This window comes from Euphorbia lathyris, chromosome 7, assembly GCF_963576675.1.
Source record: "Euphorbia lathyris chromosome 7, ddEupLath1.1, whole genome shotgun sequence".
Classification (NCBI taxonomy): domain Eukaryota; kingdom Viridiplantae; phylum Streptophyta; class Magnoliopsida; order Malpighiales; family Euphorbiaceae; genus Euphorbia; species Euphorbia lathyris.
Genome location: NC_088916.1, coordinates 58993610 through 59016578, shown reverse-complemented (window position 1 = coordinate 59016578; position 22969 = coordinate 58993610). Strand labels below are relative to the sequence as shown.

At 30.8% G+C, this 22969-nt stretch overlaps 1 long non-coding RNA gene across 2 annotated transcripts; it reads left to right on the top strand.

Annotated features, from left to right (window-relative positions):
• The first annotated feature begins 17706 nt into the window (after window positions 1–17706).
• On the top strand, window positions 17707–21939 carry LOC136200728 (uncharacterized). Of its 2 annotated transcripts, XR_010673471.1 has the most exons (7): window positions 17707–17969; window positions 18082–18149; window positions 18230–20194; window positions 20279–20387; window positions 20497–20900; window positions 20997–21133; window positions 21242–21939. It is a non-coding gene; the product is annotated as an uncharacterized lncRNA (long non-coding RNA). The 2 variants fall into 2 exon arrangements; XR_010673470.1 differs by having other exon boundaries at window positions 18082–20194.
• Window positions 21940–22969: the final 1030 nt, after the last annotated feature.

The following is a 22969-nucleotide window of genomic DNA, read 5'->3' as shown; positions in this document are numbered from 1 at the left end:
CAGTAGCTAATGCGCCTCGGAGCTAACACCCAACGAGACTCACTAAGGGATAAGTGTACCTCGTCGCTACCAAGTAATAATCTGGACAAGTCCAGGTATCGAATCCACAGGATTTACACCTGCAAGTATCGAGCTACTAGGTTTCTAGTGTTATCAGACCATGGGGGGTTTGAGATTGAGTTTGTTTAAGTTAATCTACTACTAATTAAGTTATTTTACTCCTAGGTAATCCTTAATTAATGTAATTACCCTGAGGTGAAGCGTGGTGATACGATAATATCAAATTCAATCTATTTTATCAAACAATTATTTACCTAATTTGATGTTACTTGTGCCTTAGGCGATTAACCCTACTTATCATTCTATGGTTCCTAGCGCGTGATTACTTTGTAAGGCCGAAACTAGCTCTAAGGCTCATAAATTTGGGCTTAATCTTCTATAAGGTTGTCAATCCTATAGGCTCTGACTAGGTCAAATTCAGCTCACAATATGTGCCAAGTATTTGTTTGGACTTATGAATGAGTTAAACCAGAAAGGCAAAGTGTAAGACAAAGATTAAATAAAACAATCAATTGAACAAAACAAGAACTTGAATTAATATTAAAGATGAAAGGTATGTTTTGTCACGATGTTACAATTAGCCTAAGATTCATAGAATGGATCAGAGGCAAACAAACTGTAAAAGAGAAGAAATCCCTTTCAGGGAACCTGTCGACCAATGCAGACGTCTTCTTAGGACTTGAAGGATGGAGCCTTGAACAATCCTCGGGGAACGCGGAGCTTGATGGGTCTTCAATGGCTGACGGAAGGAGGAAGTGGATTCTTCAAGGATGGAGACTAGGGTTTTTTTACAAAAAGAAAGGATTAAATTTACAAACTGATTAACTGACTGTCTAACTCTTTATTCATAACAAATGGAAGTATTTATAATGAAAAACTCAAAGCTTTCCTAATGAAAGACTAATTAATAAAACATATTTCTAATGAAAGACTAATTAATAAAAAGTTATTCTAATGAAAAACCAACTCTCCATACATTATCTAATAAAAACTAATTTATCTCTAGGGATGGAAGATCCAATTGTTTAAATAAAAAACCCAAAGATAATCCCTACAAATCTGCCAAAATATTCTGTAGGATTTTTATCTGAATTTGAACTCTTGAGTATGTTCAATGAATCTGGTCAGAAAGGCTGAGTCCAATGAATCTGGTAAAAAAAGCATCCTGATTCTGATCCTTTAAATATCTCCACCTTTATCTCTAAAAATTTGCACATAATCTCATAAAATATTATTTAGATAATTCATCCAAAATTAATTAATTATCCTACCAAAAGTCATTTTTAATCCCCAAGTCAAAATTGATTTATTTTTGGTAGGTTAATTTCTTAATTTTGGGTACAGATTAAGTTTAAAATCTATCTATAATTTTAAAATTGAAGGTCTTAAACAGTTAAATTGGGATATTTTGGCAATTTTTTCCAATTGAACCCTCTGTATACAATATTTGTGTTTAACAGCTAAGGTGCTTTTAAGTAATTACTCACCTTCTCAGTATAAATGCTTTTCCTTATACCAAAACGATGACGTCTTTACTAAAGGATATTGTTGTCATTTCACTTCATAATTATAGGGATGCATCTGGCTTCTTCCAGCCATCATTTCCTCATTCTCTTCCACACTTCTTTTTAACCTTTGCCGTTTTCTTTTGCCGACTCTTTTCGGTCATCCCTTCCAACCCAAAATTTTAGTTCCAACGCCTCTTCAAAGTATTCCCGCTGTCCTAAGTTTAATCTCCTTCATTTGTTAGTTTTTACTTTACAATTTTAGTGGATTTAATGAATGTCCCTGCTCAAAACCTTTCACTGGTTTGCTGACTCCCCTTCATCGATCTGCACTCCTACGAAACTAGATCAGAGAGCGGCCTGTTGTATACTTATGTAAGGAGGCGGCGAACCTTGACTGTCTGAGTTACAGATACGCAAGGATCTGTTATTTCTCATCGTTATTCATCTATCTTGACTCATGCGGCAATAGATCGGGAAAAACGTTTACTATGGAAGTAGATCAGCACGCGGGGTGATCTACAATTAGGAGGTGGGCGGATGATCTTCATTTTCTGAGTTAGAAAAGCGTTTACTACGGAAGTAGATCGGCACGCGGACTGAGTCGGATCTTTTAGTTTTAGACTGAATGGTTCTGATAATTTTTCTTGACTCATGCGGCAATAGATCGGAAAAAAATTTACTGTGGAAGTAGATCGGCACGCGGACTGATCTACAGTTAGGAGGTTGCTTATCTGAGTTTTAATTTGGTAAGGGTCTGTTACTTTTGTTTCATCCCATTTTGTTTAACGTGATTTTTTTTTTTAATTTCAAGTAGAACCATTTTTTGATGTTTGAATTTTAATTATTTTTTCAGGTCTTCAAATTTCTCATTCTGAAGGTTGACAATCAGGAAAAAACCCCTTTAAAAGTTGTTTGAAGATAGATATTAGGACGATGCTGAGACTTCAGATCTTTTAGTTTTAGATTGAATTGTTCTGATAATTTATGTTGCCGGTAAATCTCTGCCCCCTATCAGACGACACTAATACAATATTTAAAATTTATATTTTATGTATCTATTATTTCATTACAGTGAATTTGCAGGAGTTACGTAGTCATTTAATAGATGAAGGATGGAGGAGTGATTTTCGATGGAAAATACTGCTTAGGTTGATGCTGTGGATTTTCAGGTGTTTCTATTTGCCTCAATTAATCATTACACTTTTAAAAATTGTTTAAATTATTATTCTTTTTATTTTTTTTATTTTCAGGTTGCTAATCCACTATATCGGCAACCATGCAATTGGGTGGGTCGTTGTTTTTTTTTTAGGATTTCTCATGCATAAATCTATACTGTGTTATTTCTGCAACTATGTAGGAGTCAATTAATTTAAAAACATAAACACCCTAACAGTTTTTACATGGAATTTTTACATTAGAGAGGAATGAGAATCTAATAAAATTTTTGTAGTATTTCTATTGGTAATTAAGTATATTAATCTTTTAGTTTAACATGTTTAACTTAATTATTTTATTTGATTTGGTTATTTTTTCATGTAGCTGCCAAAAATAAAGTTATACATTCTGGAAAATCACAACAGATTGGAAGTTGGCAGAAATGTATATCAGACTTCAAATAAGTTACTATGAAAAAGCCAATGAGAAAAGCAGTAGAAAGAGTAATAGGTAATTTTAATAGGTATTTTGAAATTGAAATATTAAAAATAAAACACATTCTTTTAACTTCTATTATTATTTTTATATAAATAGGATCATTACAATTAATATATATTTATCTTTCCACAAATGCAAAAAATATAGTGTTTTCTCTTAAGTTTTTAGATTTATATTAATTTTATGGAATACTGATAGTTTTTTCATCTTTATATACAAGGGTTATTGGATTATGATATTCAACTATTTAATAACTAATTAATGTTAAAATTGTTTTTTCATTCCCTTCACAGTACATGTCAATAATTGTTTTTCAAGTTTATTATATAAAAGTTAATATTAAGTTTTTTAGAACTATTTTCCTTTGTTGTTTGATACTCTTTCTTACAATTATAGTGTCTTAATAGTTTGAATAAAACAAAAATAATTAATTTGAATAGCCACCAAATGTCATATCATGTCTTTTGTTGTCCTTATTGAATGGTATTTTTTTATCCATTTTTTCAATTTTTCTTTTTATGTTGTTTTTGTTTTTTTAAAAAATTTTGACATTGTAATTAATTTATTTGTTTTTTTTACAACAAATAATTTAAAAATTTGTGGTTATTTGTTCTTACTATGTTATAGTAAGTAAAAATAATGAATCATATATATCATACTATTTTTTTAAAAAAATAATTTCAATACACTTTATTTAATCATATCATATTTATTTATTTATTTATTTTTTTTAAAATTAAAACAATGATTAACTTCAAATTTGACTTTAACACATCTATTAGCTTATGCTTTAATAACATGTCTTTTATAGACATAATTCATAACAGTATTTATTTTATTAAATGTTTTGAATGATAAGTGTACATATGGACTCTCTTTCTATAATTAGTATTATGGATACTTATATATAAACACTTTTTCCATTACATATCAAAACATATCTTTTTATTCTTCACTTAATATACTAAAGCTAAAGCTTTTACTTCCTTATATATAATTTTATATTAAGGTAAAATATACTCCTTTTATTTTATTTTATTATATAATCTTCTATTATACACTCATTTTTTTGCTAAAGATTTCTTCATTTGTTAGTTTTTTTATATTCCAATCTTTATTCATTTACTTCTATTACTATGAAAAGGTATACCAATAATTATCAAAACAATGTTTTCCAAAGTGTATTATTTGTCTAAACAAAAAGTTAGACAAAGTCTATTGTCTAGATTTGTTATACAACAAATCTTTTTTTATATTCTTAAGACTATTTATGCATATACATGTATATATTTTTCCTTTTGCATACTTTTATAATTTTTTAAGTAATTATAACTACAATAATTGTTTATATTTAATATGAATTGACAACTTTGAAAAAAAAAACCCTATAAATACACCATCAACAAACAACCCTTCTACATTCATTTTTCTCTCAACATATTTCTATACAATCATCTTAGTCTAAAGAATTCTTCATTTGTTAGTATATATTCTTTATAGTTTAATCTTTAGTTATATCCTTCCACTATAATTTAAAGTTATTTGTTCTTCTTAATAGTAACTTCTACATTCATTGTTTCTTCCAAAAACAAATCATACACATCCATCTTAGCCTTTTTTTTCATTAGTTAGTATACTTTTTTATATTTGAATTTTTATATATATCATTCTACTACAATTTAAAGTTATTAGAAATTCTTTATCTGCTTATACATTTCGGATTTCTAATGTTCAAGTTCTTCAACAAAATGAGACATGTGTCATTTACACTCAAATATCTCAAATAATGTGTTATATATTCAAAAAATTTAAATACTGTATATGTTTTTTAAAGTTAAACAAGATTCTTTTTTTTATTTTATTTTTTTTAGTTTTAGAATGCTCTCTCATACAAACCTTCTTTCCGTTTATAATTCTTTAAAAAAAATTAAACATAGTTAAAAATTTGATATCTCAAATGCATCCGATAATTGATAAATTAAATAGGTTAATTTAAATTTAGATGTTTATTATTTCTTTATACTTTTAATGTTTGTAATAAAATAAGTATTGTGTTTTTTACAAGATCTTACTGACTTTATTTATTTCTTATAGACTAAATAATCTTCTATAAATAGTATCGTTCTCTTTATTGTTCGTATTTTTTTAGTAGCAGTTGAATAGAAGCAAAGATGTCAGGAAGCAGTTCGCGTTCTTTGAAGAGAAAGAGGTCTTCTTCTCCCGTTGCACAATCAGTACGTAAACCATGGAGTGAAATTCCTAATGATCTTTTAAAGGTTATTGAAGATATGGATAAAACTTTTATGGAAGCGGATGTTGACGACATCATAACGAAGCTGAAGGGCATAAAGGCTTTCGTGTCTTTATTTTGTGACTCAGTGATGTCTTTCATTGAGAAAGGAGATGATGAGAAAGCGGAGTTGAAGGAGAAGCTAGAGGAAGAGAAAAAGAAGCTGAAGAACAAGATTCAGCAATATAACAATGATATTTTAGGTCCTGATAGTGATTTTATTTAATGTTTTTAATTATATTCACTATGTTTTTATTATTATGAACAATTGTTTTTATGTTTATGTTTGTATTTTTTTATATGTTTATGTTTTTATTTTTTTAATGATATATTTTATTATGTTTTTACTTATTTCTTCCAGAAGTTGCTTTATTTTTTTTAATTACATGATTAACCATAAGTACTTATAACAAATCATATATTAACTCGGAACAAATCATACATATATTTGGAACAAATCATATATTCAATTGGAACAAATGATATAGTTATATGGAACATGTTGTACTACAGCCTTTTTGAGTAATTAATCTAAGAAATCTATTATCAAGACATAGATACATTTTATATGATATGTTGAAGTTATAGTTTTGATGCATGATTTTAATTGCGATATGTTTTTTAGTGGGATAAGGATCGAATGAGGTCGGGATATAGTATAGATGTGATAAACGAATTACGTCGAGAGTTGGCACAAATTGTTTTGGAATGTGGTCTTGATAATGAAGATAGTGGAGGAGGACGTGGAAATAGGACTGTTAAAGAATCTAAGTACCTCCGTTCTACTTTTATTTCTCAGCATCCAAAGTTGCAGAAGAACATCGATAGTTGTAAAAGGAGAATTGTTGAATTTGCACTTAGTCCTGTTGAAAGCAGGTAAGAAGTTGAAGCTATGATGTTATATGAATTTATATGTTATTTTGGCATATACTGATAGTTTTTTTTTTGTTTTGAAGTGATATATTTTTTAGTGATGGACAAATGTTTATTAATAAACATGAGATTGTATCACTTTCTGGCAATGATCATCTTTATAATAATGGTGTGGATGCCTGGAGTTCAATTTTAAACAGTGAAGAATTAAAGAAATCTAATAGAAAAGTGAAAATATTTTTTTTCAGTACCTACGCTTTTGTATGTTTCTTAACTTTGTAAGTTTGTTTTTTATTTTCAATTTGTAAATAATTGTTGTGCTAACTGTTGTTTTGATCATTTTGTAGAATCTTCTGTTTTCTGAAGTTAGTAGATCAAAAGAACTTGATTTTAAGGAAAGGCTTCAGAGCGAACTTGATTTTGTCAATTTTAAAAACTTGGTTGACGTTGAATTGGTAAGTTTTATTTTAAAATAACTGATAATCTATTAGCAAGTAGGTTTATTTTTAGATGAACCAGTTTTTACGCATGGTCAATTATATGTTGCTCTATCCCGTGTTACAAACAGCTCGAATCTGAAAATAATAATACATGCAAATTCGAACAAATCTGAAGTAATAGAAAATGAAGGGGCTGAACTACATAAAAGTTGTTTGACAAAAAATGTTGTCTACACTGAAATTTTTAAAAATTTAGTTTAATTCTTGATGACCTTTTAATTAACGGAAAAAATGCATTTTTAAATATGTGTTAGTACTAATAATGTTTTATTCATGCAGATACGTTATGGCTTACATCGCACTATCAAACATGAACAAGGATAGTAAAAATATCAGGATTAAAGTTCGAATTGCTAGATGTTGGGATTTAGTCAACCCTAGAAATTCTAAACAAAGTCTGGAACTTTGACTAATTGCTTATTGATGAACATGTACTGTGTACTTTGTGACATATATTTTAAGTTATCATTATTTACTAAAACGTTTTATTCTAATAGGGGGACACAATTCAATCAACAATCTCAGTCATTCCTTCACAAGCCAAGTATCGAATTCAATCAACAATCTCAGTCATTCCTTTACAAGCCAAGTATCTTCTATTAGAAGGTAATACGTATCATATTTCAGGATTCACAGTCATTCCTTCACAAGCCAAGTATCGAATTTCGACACATCCTTTTCGTTTATGTCTCCCCTACAACACATATGTTAAGAAAATCGAATCCCACACAACAGACATTCCCTATGATAAATTCAACTTCCTATCATTCGAAGATGTAAAGGAACATATGGGTCTGTTTGATTACTTAATCGGTAAGTATTTTTAACATTAAATAAATATTTTTTTTTTAATTTTTTTAGATATAATTTAATTTAACAATTACCAAAATTAGATACATTTGGGTTAATTACAAAGATTGGAAATATCGAAGAAGTCCGAGTTGTGGACCAAATTAAAGAGAAACGCGACATTATTCTCAAAGACACACGGTATGTTTTAAATTATAAAGTTGATTATATGTTCAATTGGTTCAACAAAAGTGAAACTTTAACTTTAACATTTCACATTTTAAATAAGTGGACAATGGATGAATGTCGTTTTATGGGACGAATCAGCCAGCAAATTCCCTGAGTATGTGATATTTTCTTTTGCTCAAAACACACCAATTGCAGCTGCTTTCGTATCAATGATACCTAAGACGTTCAATGGTAATAAGTTGTGATCTATGTTGAATTATTATAAATGTTAAGATAAGTATTGACAATTGTATTATGTAGATGACGTTAGTTTAAACAGTTCATCTGCAACAAGATTCTACATAAATCCTGAAATCCCAGAAATACAGTCTTTTCTAGAAAGGTAAGATATTTATTATATTATTTTTGTTAAATATAAACATGTATATATGTATAATATTGTTTACTAACATTTAATACACGTATTATAGTGTTGAACCACCATACCCTTTGTTGGAAAAAAGCACCGTATACTCTCCAAAGGTAGTCAACATAGATACTAAGAAATAAATGAATCAGAAGACAATTACTGAGTTGATGCAAATAGATATTCATACTGATAAGGTTTCATTAATCTTTTATTTGACATTTATAGTAGAAAAAATTACTTTTATAAAATAAAAGTGAATGTTCTGAAATTTTACTTTTTTTTCCTCTTTAGGAAATAAAGTTCACATGCAAAGCAAAAATCAAGGAAGTTAACCCTAGCGATGGTTGGTGGTATCGCGCATGTCCTAAATGCTAAAGTAGTGTTCAAAATTTTGATGACAAGCTATGGTGCAAAAACTGCCGATACATAGACGACATACCACTTCCTTGGTATGCTAATAAATTCTTCATAACATTCTTTCATATATATATATATTATTTCAGGTTGAAATTATAATTGATAGATTTGTACATTTAAATTTTAGGAATAAAGTTAAATTGGTTGTTGAAGATGCTACAGGGATTTGTGCCTTTGTTGTTTTCGGTTATATGGCTACAGATTTAATTGGTATTCCTGCAAATACTCTTGCAAACAGCTTTAAAGAACGACATGAAGTTCCACCTGCTATGAATAAGATTTACGGTGTTGAAAATGTATTTCAGATTTAAGTTAGCAATTTAGTTGACGATCCATCTAACATATCTTTTAAAGTGATTTACATTTTCAAAGATACTCTCCTCACACCTAAAAAAGAAATTCTAAGTCCAGATTCAACACCTTCTACTCATTTGAAGTCACTTATATCTCAATGTTCTTTGCCACATGGAGCAAAAAGGAAGCTTCAGTTCATAGATCAACCATCAAATGTACAACAACCACCGACAGAAAACTCAAACAAAAAAAAGCGAAATGAGTATGTACAAAAATATTAGTTTTTTTAATAAATAATTTTAATATTAATATGTTCTTTCAGGGGGCCTCAACTTCATCCAAGAAGAAGTAATAATACCTTAAGCATAAACATTAAGGTTAGTTTATTTTCTGTCAAATTAAGTAACTTCGTCCAATTATTTGAAACATATGTACTTATTATTAATTTTTTTTATGTAATTGACAGGTCATCTGGAATGTCTCTCTGGACAATTTCCAACTACTATCTATATTTCTATCTTTATCTACATTTGTATTGTATTGAATATTCAAGCATTGTACCTGCACTTACTTAATATGCTACTTTGCTGAAATTATTATCAATCTATTCTGAACAATTTTAACTTAAAAAAAATCCAGATTTGAAAATTTAATATGCTAATTTATTGAAAGTAATATCAATCTATTTTTTAACAATATTATTACAGAGATATATTTTCATACACTTATATATGTGTCAAATTAGATGGTAATATAAACGAACCCCAATTCCATACATTATTAAGATACGCGGACAAAATCAACATCTCATTTATTTTTTATGGCCTCCAACTGATCAACCACCGACATTTCTGGAAAATACATTTATCGTATAAATAATGAGATTAACAAAAAAAAATTCAACTAACAACCAAACAAAATTTATTTGGGCGAAAATATTACCTTCTCTAGATCAACGAGGACCAAGGACAATTTCAGGAAGGAAATAGGCGAATACTATAAGGAGGATGACAAGAAGAAGTATCTCTGAGATAACCAGGAAAGGGATGGCATCCATGAGTTCTCGATCTTTCAGATTCGCCATTGTCTAGTGTGGATAAAGAAAGGCAGAAAGATGGGGAATATGCAAATTGGTTAATGGAGGCGTGGAGATGGAGATACATAAGTTAGTTTATATAGTGGGTGAATTTTAGGGTTGAGTATTTGATTATTGTCGTACGACGTCATATTTGATATATATTCGTGTTAGGGCAGATGAGAACAGTATACTGACGTTATAATGACGTATTTTTTATAGACGAAAATTATACATTTTATTTTTTTATTTTGTTAGGTATTTTTTATGGAAAAACAATTTATAAAAATTGTATATTTTTTTTAAAAAAATTGTATATTTTTTGTATAATATTATTTAATTATTTTCTGAGTTTTTGTTTACCCGAAGCAAAGCGAGGGTATCTTCTAGTAACATATAGAGATTAAATTATCAAAAGTGACAAAATACTTGACAAAAGTTAGGAATATTTAACAAAATGCTAAAAAGGTAATTCAAAACCTAAATTTGACAAAACAAGAATAAATTACTATTAAAACAAATAAAAAGATAATAAATGATACAAAATAATTTCTAAAACCATACTAAAATATAGGGGGTTTTGACCACCAAAATACGTCATACATATCATGTCCACTTCTGTCATTTTCCATCAGCATTTTAGGGTTTCCTATTCTTTCATTTCATTTTATTCCAATTTTCGTTCTCTCTCTGCTCATCCCGCCGCCTCTTCCCTTTCTATCATTTTCCCACCTTCGGTGCTTTCCCTTTTCTTCTCTTCTTTCTCTCATATGCTTTCTTCCCTTACATTCCGTTTTTGGCCGAACATTGGAGATGATACACGGACAACAATCTGGATCGCCGACTTCAAACAAATGTTCTGTTGTTGAGGAAGGAACCATGCGAGAAGTATGGTAAACTATCTTAACCAATTCCAATAGGTAAATTCTTACATTCGGTAGTTTTCCATGTTTGAGGCTCATATATGATGAGTTCGGGTGAGTTTCTTTTACCTTTTCCGTTTTTTTATTCTATTATTTTTTGATTTGTTTCCTTCTCTTCTTTTTTATTCTTTATAATACTGATCTTTGTGGTGATTGATATTCAAATATGATGGTTTCGTATGGCTAGGTTTCCGATTCAGTTCCTTTTTCTTCAACAAGTCAATTGATTGGTAATCTTGCCGGATCTGATGGATCTATATGTTTGGCTGTATGTCTTCAACAACTGAAATTGTTTTAGGTATATTTGAAACGCTTATCTCTTGCTTTTTCTTTTTCCCATGATCTATATGTCATCTTGGTTATTTTTTGGAGGTTTTTCTATTTGGCAGTTGATTAAAACATGGTAGATTGTCTCTGTTCTTCTCTCTTTTCTCTTCGTTTTTCATCCTTTGTCTATGTCGTTTTTTTTTTAAATTTCCTTTGGTGCTTCATCGTTATACATCAATTACTGATTGTTAGATTTGGATGACAAGATGTCTTTATAATATTATTTATATATCCATTAATGGATATTAAAGGCAATGTATTTTAGTTTGATACTTTAATTTTGTTTACAAGCTTACCCTAAAATGTCTTCAATTGGAGTTTTATGGCCAACGAAGGTTTAATTCTCCGCGTCCTCTTTCAATGGGTCGCCTGCTTGAGGTACTTCTGTTTTCTCTTTAGTATTTTGTATTCGTTTTTTCTGCTTTAGGAGAGGGAAAGGATAAGGACAAAAGATGTAACGCTTTTTTCTTGTGTGCAGAAAATTCATTTGCTTTTGCTTGCATTTAATTTTTCTATTTAATTTTTCTTTTTAAAATGGTGTTATTGAGTTCATTTTAACTGTGTAGTCGGAGAATTTCCACTTCAGGTCTTTCTATCACTCAATATGGGAAGGTTGTTACCTAAGTTTAATCTATACTATATACTAAATGTGTAGAAATAATGATTACGTGTATTTCTCTCAATCTCACTAATGCTGACATGTATTTTTCTCAATTTTATGAATTATTTGGTTTTTTTCCTTCAGTTTATTATCTACTATCCTCTTCTTCTATCTACAGTAACCACCACGTCTTTCACCCATGGGAAGCAACTGCTTCTATCTCCCTCTGTGAATAAACTATTTTTGGGAATATTTTTATTGAATTTATTTTTTTCCCCAACTGCAGAATCCCACCATCTCTCTCAACTGCTACTTCCCACCTCATCCATATCAGCCCATAAACCCAGGTTCTCTCATTGCCTCACTTACATTTCCATTGCTCTTCTCTGTCTTCCTCGATCTCAGATTCATTGCTACTGCTGGTGATTTTAATTCCTTCTCACCTAATTTCATCCTAATCGTTGAAAGGATTTGACAGGTATTCTTCGTCATAATTTCTTCATGACAGTTTTCTTTTGATTCATTTACTGACATTTTGAATTTGTTGCATTTCCAATTTGATTCGGATTTGCTTGGTTTCCTGTTTTTGGTGAACCGATTTTGATTCATTTGTCGTGTGTGCGTTAGTGGCTTTCTGAATGTGGTGATATCACATTGGAAGTTGATTTATATATTTGCATTATTTTCCCTTTATAAGATCCAAGCAATTGAATTGTCAGTGCCGATTTTATCATTGTGTTTTCCGTGTTCTATAGAAATCAAAATTCCTATAATTTCTATGGATCTGAAATAATTTTTATCATTTGTTCATTGCGCATTTTCGGTTTTACCATTAGCCTTTTTCCTATCAGATCCATAGAGAGATCGATTGAACTTTTAAGAGTAACGGAGAGACCAGCCCGACATGAAAGGTTGCCATACCTTTGTACTCATTTGCAGATTTGCACATCAACAGTCAGAGAATCATTAGCCAATGTAAGCCAGACTTTAACTACTAACTTATCCATTGGCTCTAATTTTCCGATTTAAGTTTATCCATTGCTGTTAATGAATATTGGACAAGCCCGAATCGCTAATATGATATATGCATGAATTTTTTTTACTCCACATGTTATGACAGGCCTCTACTTCTTCCGAATTTGTTTGTTATCTTCATGGTTTGATTGAGGGTTCCATTTGTTATCTTCATGGTTTGATTGAGGTTTCCATTGGTTTTACATGGAGGTATGTTTCATATGAATTTTTTTGGTTTATGGTTTTTTCATATACTATTCTAAGAGCTCCACCAACTGAAGTTTCAAGTGTGTAACTTCCTTACATTTTATTCCTATATGATCACATCCCTATACTTTCCTTTTCTTTACCATGTTTTTGCCTTTAATTTTTTGGAATTTCACAAAAACTTTTGAGTTTTAGCACCATGGCATTATGAAGTTTAGAAAATCCATGAAAGAGAACCGCAATTGATCTTCACATAAACCCTAAACAGTAGGTGTTCCGCATTTTTTTATTTAAATTGATTTGGTAACTTCATTGTTAATTTTAGAATGTATTGGGAGATAATTGGTTGATGTTTTTGTTGAAACACCTTTCCACATGATTTTGATTTGATAAAATTATTTAAGTTAATCCATGATTAAGGGACAATTAAATTTAAGTGCTTTGATTTGATTGTACTAATATGTTTGTTCAATGTTGAGTATAAATATAAATACAAATAAAAAGTAAGACATGACGGAGTCAGCATGAGAATACAACACAAGCTGAGTGGAGTGTAACTCGACATGATAAAAGAACAGAAGCTTAAAAGATCAAGCTAATCAACGAAGCTGAGTGGAACGAAACTCAGCATAAAAAATAGAGAAGTCTTCTTGAAGAAATGTGTCTTGCAGAACGAAGCTGACCTTGGAAGCTGAGTAAAAGAGAACTCAGTATCTGCATTAGCAAACAATCGAAGACAACGACTATCAAAGACAAGCTGAGTAATCTTCAGGACAGCATGAATGTTCCGTTTGCTAAAAGACAAGATCCGACAACTGTCTGCACCAATAATAGAAACCTTGGAATTATGCAAAAACCAATTTCGAGATGTATGGGTCAACTTTTCTGTTGCTAAAAGACAAACTGGCACAACACATGAAGAAGCATCAAATTTTTCTCCACGCCTTAAGATCCATGAACAAAAACAGATCAGTAAGACCCAAAAAAGCAGGAGAAGAAACTGGATAAAATTATGAATAGAGAACGAAATACTCACCAGAAGAACCATAAGAATCTCTGGATCTCACAATCCTTGAACACAAACATAATAATAAGAGCAAAAGATAACGGAGAAATAAAAAATGTAACAGTACAAAAGCCTATCTAGCTGTTTTAAATGCTGCTGCAAAAATAAACAAATTCTAAGTTGAAAACCATGTTGCCTAAAGCTAGCACAGAATTGTAGAACCATGTCGCAATTAGGAACCTAACTAGCTTGTCACCCGTGCTTTGCACGGTAAGCATATACCATTAGATTGTTTGAAATTTTTATTAGTAGAAATAGAATTTGAAGAAAAACCTTAAGCCCAAGCAATTAACGGTCAAAACCACCAATGCAATATTTATTTAAACAATATCTCCAATCTTCAAAATCATACATCAACTCTCGCTTTGAAACAGTGTTACCGAACTTCCATTTCCTTCACTATTTTTATTTTTGTATATCTCCATTTTATTATTTGAAAATTTGATCTCTTTCTCTTTTTAAGGGTGTTCTAACTTAAGATTGGAAATTTGCAGGCCACATAAAGTTAATGAGCTCACCGTTTCAGTTTGCTTTTGTTGGAGGTCAATTCACTCAATTTCATATCTTTATGGGTGGTGGTTTTTTCCGTAGTACCTCACTCAAATTTTTTTGGTTGAGTTTTTCTTCTTGCCGTGTTGTGGCATGGAAGAAGGCAACAACTTATTATAAGGTATGATTGATGCTTCTTAGGTTTCTTTAATTTCTTTTCTTTTAAACTCGCTGCGTTTTAGATTTGACATTTCTTTCCTTGGATTGTCTGGTCATTTTATTCATTGCTTTAAGGTCGATTTGTGTTTTGCTGAGGTGAGTTGTTAGTTTTTGTTTTTTCTTTCTCCTACTTTTTTCTCCTTGAATTTGGACCAGCTTTGATTTTCACTTATTTCCTCATTTTAATTTTTTCTGTTCTTTTTTACTCATTTGTTGTCACTCATTTATACATCTCATCCAATAAGTTAACTATTTCTATGAATTTTCTTATTCTAATGGTTTTAATTCTTCAATCTACGTAGACAGTTTCTGAGAAATCTGATATTTTTTTTATTAAGCTGTATTCATTAATGTGGTATAATTTTAATTTGAATCATTAATGTGGTATCATTTTAATTTGAATTCACTGATTTAGTTTGATAAAATTTTCTTTGTACAGGTTTGGCAAATGAGTATCATTTTATATCTTTCATCTCAAGAAGTATGCACAAAGCTGATGAGCAAATAATATTGGGGTAAGATTTGAACTTAAAAAAACTTTAAAGAGGATAATTCCATACTTCTGCATAACTCTCTTTAGTTCATTTTATTGTCGTCCTTGATCCTCCATCTATCTTTGTACTTTTAATATATATAGAAAAGAAATTGCTTAAAATATTATTAATGGTTTTATAGTCTTGAGATCTACAAATTGATTGTGCAGCTACCATTTATGATTCTTTAATTGCTTACTCCGTATTTTGATTCCAATGGTTTACGAATTTTGATGCAGATCAATTCAACCATGCCCTTCAAAATCTAAAAGGATAAAAAAATAAAATCATTTAAACTAAATGCACTTCTTATCAAGATGGACCAATCATGGATTACAAGAGTTTTATTCTACAGCAAATATGAAATGGAAGTACATGTTAATTGGTTTACGATGAGATGAAATATTTGGAAATCTGAAATTGCATCCATCCAATTAAGTTGAGTGAAGATTCTGTGTAAATATGAGCATTTCTTTGTGGATGAAATTGTTTCCATCCAACTGTATTTTTTTTGTGTAATATATTTTTCATTTTAACCAAATAAAAGATGTAAGTTATTTGATTATGTTTTATAGCTATTAAGAATACATTTTAATAGTTATTTGTTTTGTTGGAGTATGTTTATAAATACAATCGATCATGTTATATATTAAAAAATATATATTTTTTCTTTTGTAATATTTTCTAATTTTTTTTAATTAAGTAACTTGCAGTATCTCTCTAAAAATGCAAATCTACTACTTTATAATTTTCATTTTAAATATGTCAAATTTGTTGAGTTAATTATTTTTTCGAAGCGAAGCGATGGTCATTTCCTAGTATTGTATATAGTATAGGATGCTTTGAAGCCAATTAACCAGGGGTGAGCAAAAAGTCTAATAACCGATGACTAAACCGATAATCGAACCGAAATTCTTATTTGGTTCGGTTATTTTAAAAATTTGGTTCGGTTCGGTTGTCAAATTTTCCTTGTTCGGTATTCGGTTATTGGTTCGGTTATTCTGGAAAAAATATTAGTTTAACCGAAAACCGAACTGAATATATATTTAAATAAACATAATATAATTTGACTTATTTATTTGTTTTTCATATTTTAATTTGTACAAAAAAACCCAAAATTTTAGTTTTAAACATTATTGAATTAATTTGTACTAATATATAAGGTATTTGGTTAATTGAATTTGAAATTGCAAATTCTAAATTAATGAAGCTCAAATTTCATAATTTATAACATTTTAAATATTTAAATTAAAAATATAAAAATTTCGATTATTTGGTTGGTAACCGAACTGAACCAAAATAATTCGATTCGGTCAACTTCGGTTATTTTAGTTATTTAGTACGGTTTGATTTTTAAAATTATACAAAATTTGATTCGGTTAACCAATAATCCGATTCGATTATAACCGAACCGAATCAATGTTCTAAAAATCGGCCAAGGCGGTTGCCTAGGCGGCGATTTTTAGAATACCGTCCCGATTTACACTAATCAGGCGGTATAAATCGGTTGACCGATTTTTAGCCTTCTATGCGGTCTCAGGCGGTCCTAGGCGGGTCTAAGCGGCTCCCAGGCGGCCTTTTTGAAAAAATCAGCCCTTAAATTTTATGTCAATTTTTTTTTTAATTTAAAAAAAAATATATTAAATAACAAAAAAAAAAAACTAAAAAATACGTTAAACCATCAAATGTATTTTTAAGAATATTAATTTTATTTTACTTTGACACATTTTACTATGAATGTTATTTTTTTTTGAAACACTATAAATGTTATTTTATTGATATATTTGTTATTTTTTAAAGACATTAATGTAAATAATATTAAAATATGTATATTTTTCTATCCTAAATATTTTATATTGTTATTTTTACATAGTATAATTCATATATTAATTGTAGTTATATAATATTTTATTTAATAAAAATTAAATATATACAAAAATACAAATTCGATTAATCCCGATTAATCTCCGATTAATCACCGATTAATCAATAAGGGCCCTGTCCGTCCGATTAGCGCTTAGCGTCTTTTATAACATTGAACCGAACCAATGCTCACCTCTACATGCGCCATAAATATAATTACTAAATTGCAAAATACGTGGCTTAAAGAAGAAAAAAAGAAAAATTCTATTGGTCCAAACCAATTCGGAACCTTCCTAGCGAATAGTAACCGTCGGATGCTTTCATAAAAAAACATAACCGTAGGATGATAGTATCTCTTATAAAATCACACTTACCTCAAAGTCAATTTATCAGAGTCGTGTTAACCAAACAAAAAATTTATCAGAGTCGTTGGACGGTTTCCTCAATAATAGGATTTCTCTACTGCGTATAGAGATATAAACTCATGTTCAAGGCGGCAATTTTGCTATTAATATCCTCCTCTCGCGTCTTTTATAACAGATATGTGTCTCATCATGAACCTGTTAATACTACGTCTTGAGCATATATTTGCTTGGTTCATGGCGCAGAAGTGGTTTCTGGATGAGGAATTCGTTGTCTCATGTTCCATGAGTGAAAAACAGATCTATTGGTATGTATTCTGTCTTCCCTTCTTTATTTTTGTTATCTCCGTTTTCCGTCTGCTTTTCCATCGATCTGTGTCGTATGTTGTTATATTTATTCAGATCTGTTTATATCTGCAGGCTAAAATTAACTTGCCTTGCTTAGAGGTTGATTTATGGATTCTGATGTTCAGCTCCAGCTGGTTGAGGTAATTGCTTTTGATGTTGAACCGGTTAAGAGCTCTTTTTGTGAGTTCAGATATGTTAATAGATATCTGTGCCGGTTCAGAGTTTTGATGGTAGGCGATCTCTTCTTCGTTGAAGAAGCTCTGCGAACGGATCTGAGGATGAGTGGTGTCTTGCCAAGCGAGTCTGGGCTATTTAGGTGACACAATTGTTTGTGGTTGTTCACCTGCAAATTTTGTTCGTTTATATATATGTGTTATGCGCGATTGTTGTCTACCGTGATAGTGAATCCTATGGATCTAGGATGATGGAGGTTTGGCGGACAAGATGTTTGGTTGGTTAGTTTGTTAATTTCTGCTGCTGTTTATGTTCCGACCTTTGCCATGACGGGTGCGCTTGCATGGCAGGTCAAAAACATTAATAAAATTTTATTTTTCGGGTTTTGAGGGGGGAGATGGCACGGGGTTGGTATTTTTTCATTTTGCTCGGCTCTCCCCCTTCGTGTGTGCTGTCCTTCTTTTCTCTTTCTTACTCTGCTTATTCTCCCCGTGTCTGGTCGGTTACATATGCAACTTCATTGACAAGCAAACAAGGCACAAATCATGCCTAGGCATCATGAACTTGAGGTATAATTTTCAAATCATCTACATATCGAATTAGATAGCACTAATAATTCAAATATTATGCTCACTACACACAAATAAAAACTAAAGCCAGTTTCATCATCCCCTGCCCAAGAGATCTGCACTAAATATTCAAATACATTGCTCACTGCACACACAGATAAGAAACTAAAGCTGGTTTTAGGCATGCCCTCCCCAAGTTACCTGCACTGTATCGGCATAAGCAAGATAGTTAACTATCCATTTTCGTTATCGATATATATATATTGTACATGTTTGGCAAATCCAGAACTGAAGACTACAATTGATTGACGTAATCTCACAGCTCCAATCAGGCGGTCAGGTGATATAAATGCAATATATTAATATTCGTTAATAATTTGTTTTGGCGTTCGGAAGTTAATGGAAGGAAAGGGAATGGAAAGTTATGGAAATGAAAGGTTAACCTTGTTGGGTAGTTTATGGAAAGGTGGCACCTATTAAAGTTAATGCTTATAGAGATAATGGGTTATAATGTTAACTCCCACTAACTCTATAAAAAACTGCCAAACAAGGGCTAAGAGTTTATTTTGTTACTGCATCCTTTATTAAAATACAATAGCATGATAACTTTTACATGCTGGTAGAGGTTGTTTTAACTTTTATCTGACAAATACCTTGATAGCATGTGCAATTGTTGCATTCTTATGTTTTGAATTTTTTAAAAATAAAAATATTTTTATGAAATTCTGTTAATAAACCTGTAGCAGTGTAACTAACATCCATAGACAGTTTAATTAACTTAATATACAAAAACATCCAAAGACAGTTTAATTAACTTAATATACAAATTTACGTAATATACTAATGAAGAAAGTCGAATGAATCTTATCCAAAAGAAAAGAAAGTTGAATGAATAATTGGCTAATACTGGTTTTGACAATCATATTTAACGTTCAGTTTTACATTCTCATCAAAGTTTGATTTGTCGAGATCTCTTACATTTTGTTGTCTCTTACATATATATTAATATATCTTTTTGTGTGTGTGTATAAATATATATAGATATATCATATATATATAATATACACCCTTAAAGCAATATTATTTTTCTTTTAGTCATATCAATTATGTTCGGGATTTAAGACCTCGACGTTGTAAATTTCTATGTAGTTACATGGTAATGATGGGGAAGATAGGGGCTATCTATCTTGTCAGGAGTCCCAACATGTAACTTATGTAATATATTAGTGCTTGTAGCTTGTATGTTGTACTCTTGCTGTATGTAGTGAACAGTACCTGGGGGCTTGGCACACTAATTGAAGCTGTACCATGTTCTTGTTGAGAGCCTATTGAAGCTATTAGTGAATATGGAAGTGATACAGTTTGTTGTCTCAAGGAAAATTGTTCTTCAAGTATGTTTCTTTCTTCTGATTGCTCACAATGATCAACAACAAATCTTAGAGGTTTGTGTTTTAGTATTGTTTTATTTCATTGAATGTTCTGTTAGTTTAGGCCTTTGCTAACTGTATAGCATTGTCTGAGTGCAGCTACACATTCAGCGTACCTTTGCTCTTGTTTGCAGACATGGATCCCTGCCAGTTGATTACTATTACCTGTGTCTCAGCCTGCCTGATGAGATGTCACTACTCTGATATTGTAAGTTATGGTTTTGTGAAATATTTTTTATTACTAGAATTTTGTTTCCTCAATTCCTAAAAGGATTATGTTGATCTATATTAATTGTTTCATGTAATTGCTTGGGCAGGAGCGATAGCTGACTTGTGAAGCTTATGTTGAAAGCTTAAGTTGGATTTTTTTCTCCTGATCCTTGTCTACTTGATTGTACTCTTGCCAATCATTTGCTGGCTATTTGTTCATTGTGTCAATAGACAAATCACAGTTCTGAATTTCTATAGAGTTCTCTTTGAAAGAGATCATGCTTGTAGGGGATCTATTGATATACACTACTTTGCTTGCGCACCTTGGTTGAACTGTTGATCCGCATCTATTTGTACTTTTGGAGACTGGTGCAACCTGTGGATGAAGCTACTGTTGATATTAGTTAATGTACAGTATGTTTCTAATGCAAGTGAAGTGGTATCATCGCGAGATCATTCCTAGGCTACAAAAGCTGCAAAGTTGTTACAGAATCTATGTGACCATTCCTAGGTTTGTGTTCTTGCTTGTATTTCAATATTGTTTTGTTTCGTTGAATGTTCTGTTAATTTAGACCTTTGCTAACTGTATAGCTTTGTTTGAATGCAGCTACACATTCAGCGTACCTTTGCTCTTGTTGGAGACATGGATCCTTCCCAGTTGATTACTATTAGCTGTTTCTCAGCCTGCCTGATGAGCTGACACTATTCTGATCGGGCCAAGGTGTTTTTTTGAAGTTCTAAATTGTAAGTTATGGTTATGAAGTATTTTTTATTACTAGAATTATGTTCCCTTAATTCCTGAAAGGATTATGTTGATCTGTATTTGATTGTTTTGTGTAATTGCTTGTGCAGGAGTGATACCTGACTCTTGAAGCTTAAGTTTGGTTTTGTTCTCCTGTTCAACTGATACCTGACTCTCAAGGCTTAATTGCTTGTGCCAATCGTTGGCTGGTTATTTGTTCATTTTGTCAAGGACCAATCACAGTTGCAAATTTCTGTGAAGTTCTCTTTGAAAGAGATCATGCTTGTACGGACTCTGGAGTTCTCTTGGTGGAAACTGTGGATCTACATCTAATGTATTTTTGTAGACTGGTGCAACCTGTGGATGAAACTACTGCTGATATTAGTTCATGTACAGTATATTTCTACTGGAAGTGAGGCAGTATCATGGCGAGATCATTCCTAGGCTACGAAAGCTGGAAAGTTGTTACAGAAATCTATCCGTCCTTTTGTGCAGGCTGCTGCCTCAAAGTTCCCCAAACGTGTGTCGGTATGTACCAGTTCTTTTGTGCAGACTGCTGTCCCAAACATTCCCGAAGGTTATAAAGAATTGTTGTGTCATAAGTGGGGAAAGCTTGACAATTCATAATTTATTTCAATGATAAATTATAAAGAAATGTTGTCATAAGTGTGAAAGCTTTGACAATGGTATTTATTTTTCAATGATAAACTATAAAGAAATGTTATGTCATAAGTGGGGAAGCTTTGATTTTTTATATATTTTAATATGTTATTTCAGGCAAAGAGATAATTTGATTTAAATTTTGGAATGATTTAGCAAATTAAAATTTAATTTGATTTAAATTTTGGAGTACACAATTATGCAAGGTAGGAAGTAGGAGAGAGGAGGTGGAGGAAAAATAATTATAATTCCTGTGAGATCTTGAGAAAATATTGAGAAAAAGAATTAAATTTTTGAGGAAAAGTAATACAATCTCAAAAGAGTCATTGAAGGTCTATAAAAGTATATCAGTTACGAAAATCAATGTCTTTTTGAATACATGGTGACTTCTAACGATTCTAAAACAATTGTAATTGAATACACCTAGATTTGTATAGACTTTTTTTTAAGTCTTTTAAAATCCATATCCAACAATACCTCAAACTTTCATAAACTCCTTACAAATTTTCATAGATTTGTCCAAATTTAATACGCCCTTAGTTCAGTTGTTTTATCTGGTTTAATAGTTTCATCATAACATATCAAAGTCTACATTTTTGTAAATGAGCTTTTTCTGGTTAAATAGTTTCAGTCTTGCATATCAAAGTCTACATTTGTGAAATGAGCTATTTCTCTGAAGCTAATACTACCGTGCATTGTTCATTATTTTTTCAAATATTTAATTTGTCGTTGTGCTTAAATCAAAGTATATAATCTTTGGTCGACAATTAGGAAAGAGGACTTCTTCCTTAAGCCAAGCATCGATCCTCAATTTTTTTTATCTATCATCAGGCTATCTACGAGTTGATTTATGGCACGGCCTACAAGGTATTCACAAATATTCTGTCACTGATGGTTTTTTTTTTTTTTTTTTTTTTTTTTTTTTATCGATGCTATTAATTCTTCAAGATTATTAGGACATTTGTATAATGGGTGCATATACTGTTTGATAGAATCTGATGTAGCTGATTTGTTTAACTGATGGTATGGATCATTTTTTCTAAATGTTCTGGTTCACTAGTATATTGATTGATAGAGCAGGAGCTAGTAGAGTATCTTTTGCCAATCATCTAGTTTGAGATATACATGGTTATTCACATAAATGAGGTTCCTTTGATGGAGTAGGACGAGGTTAATCT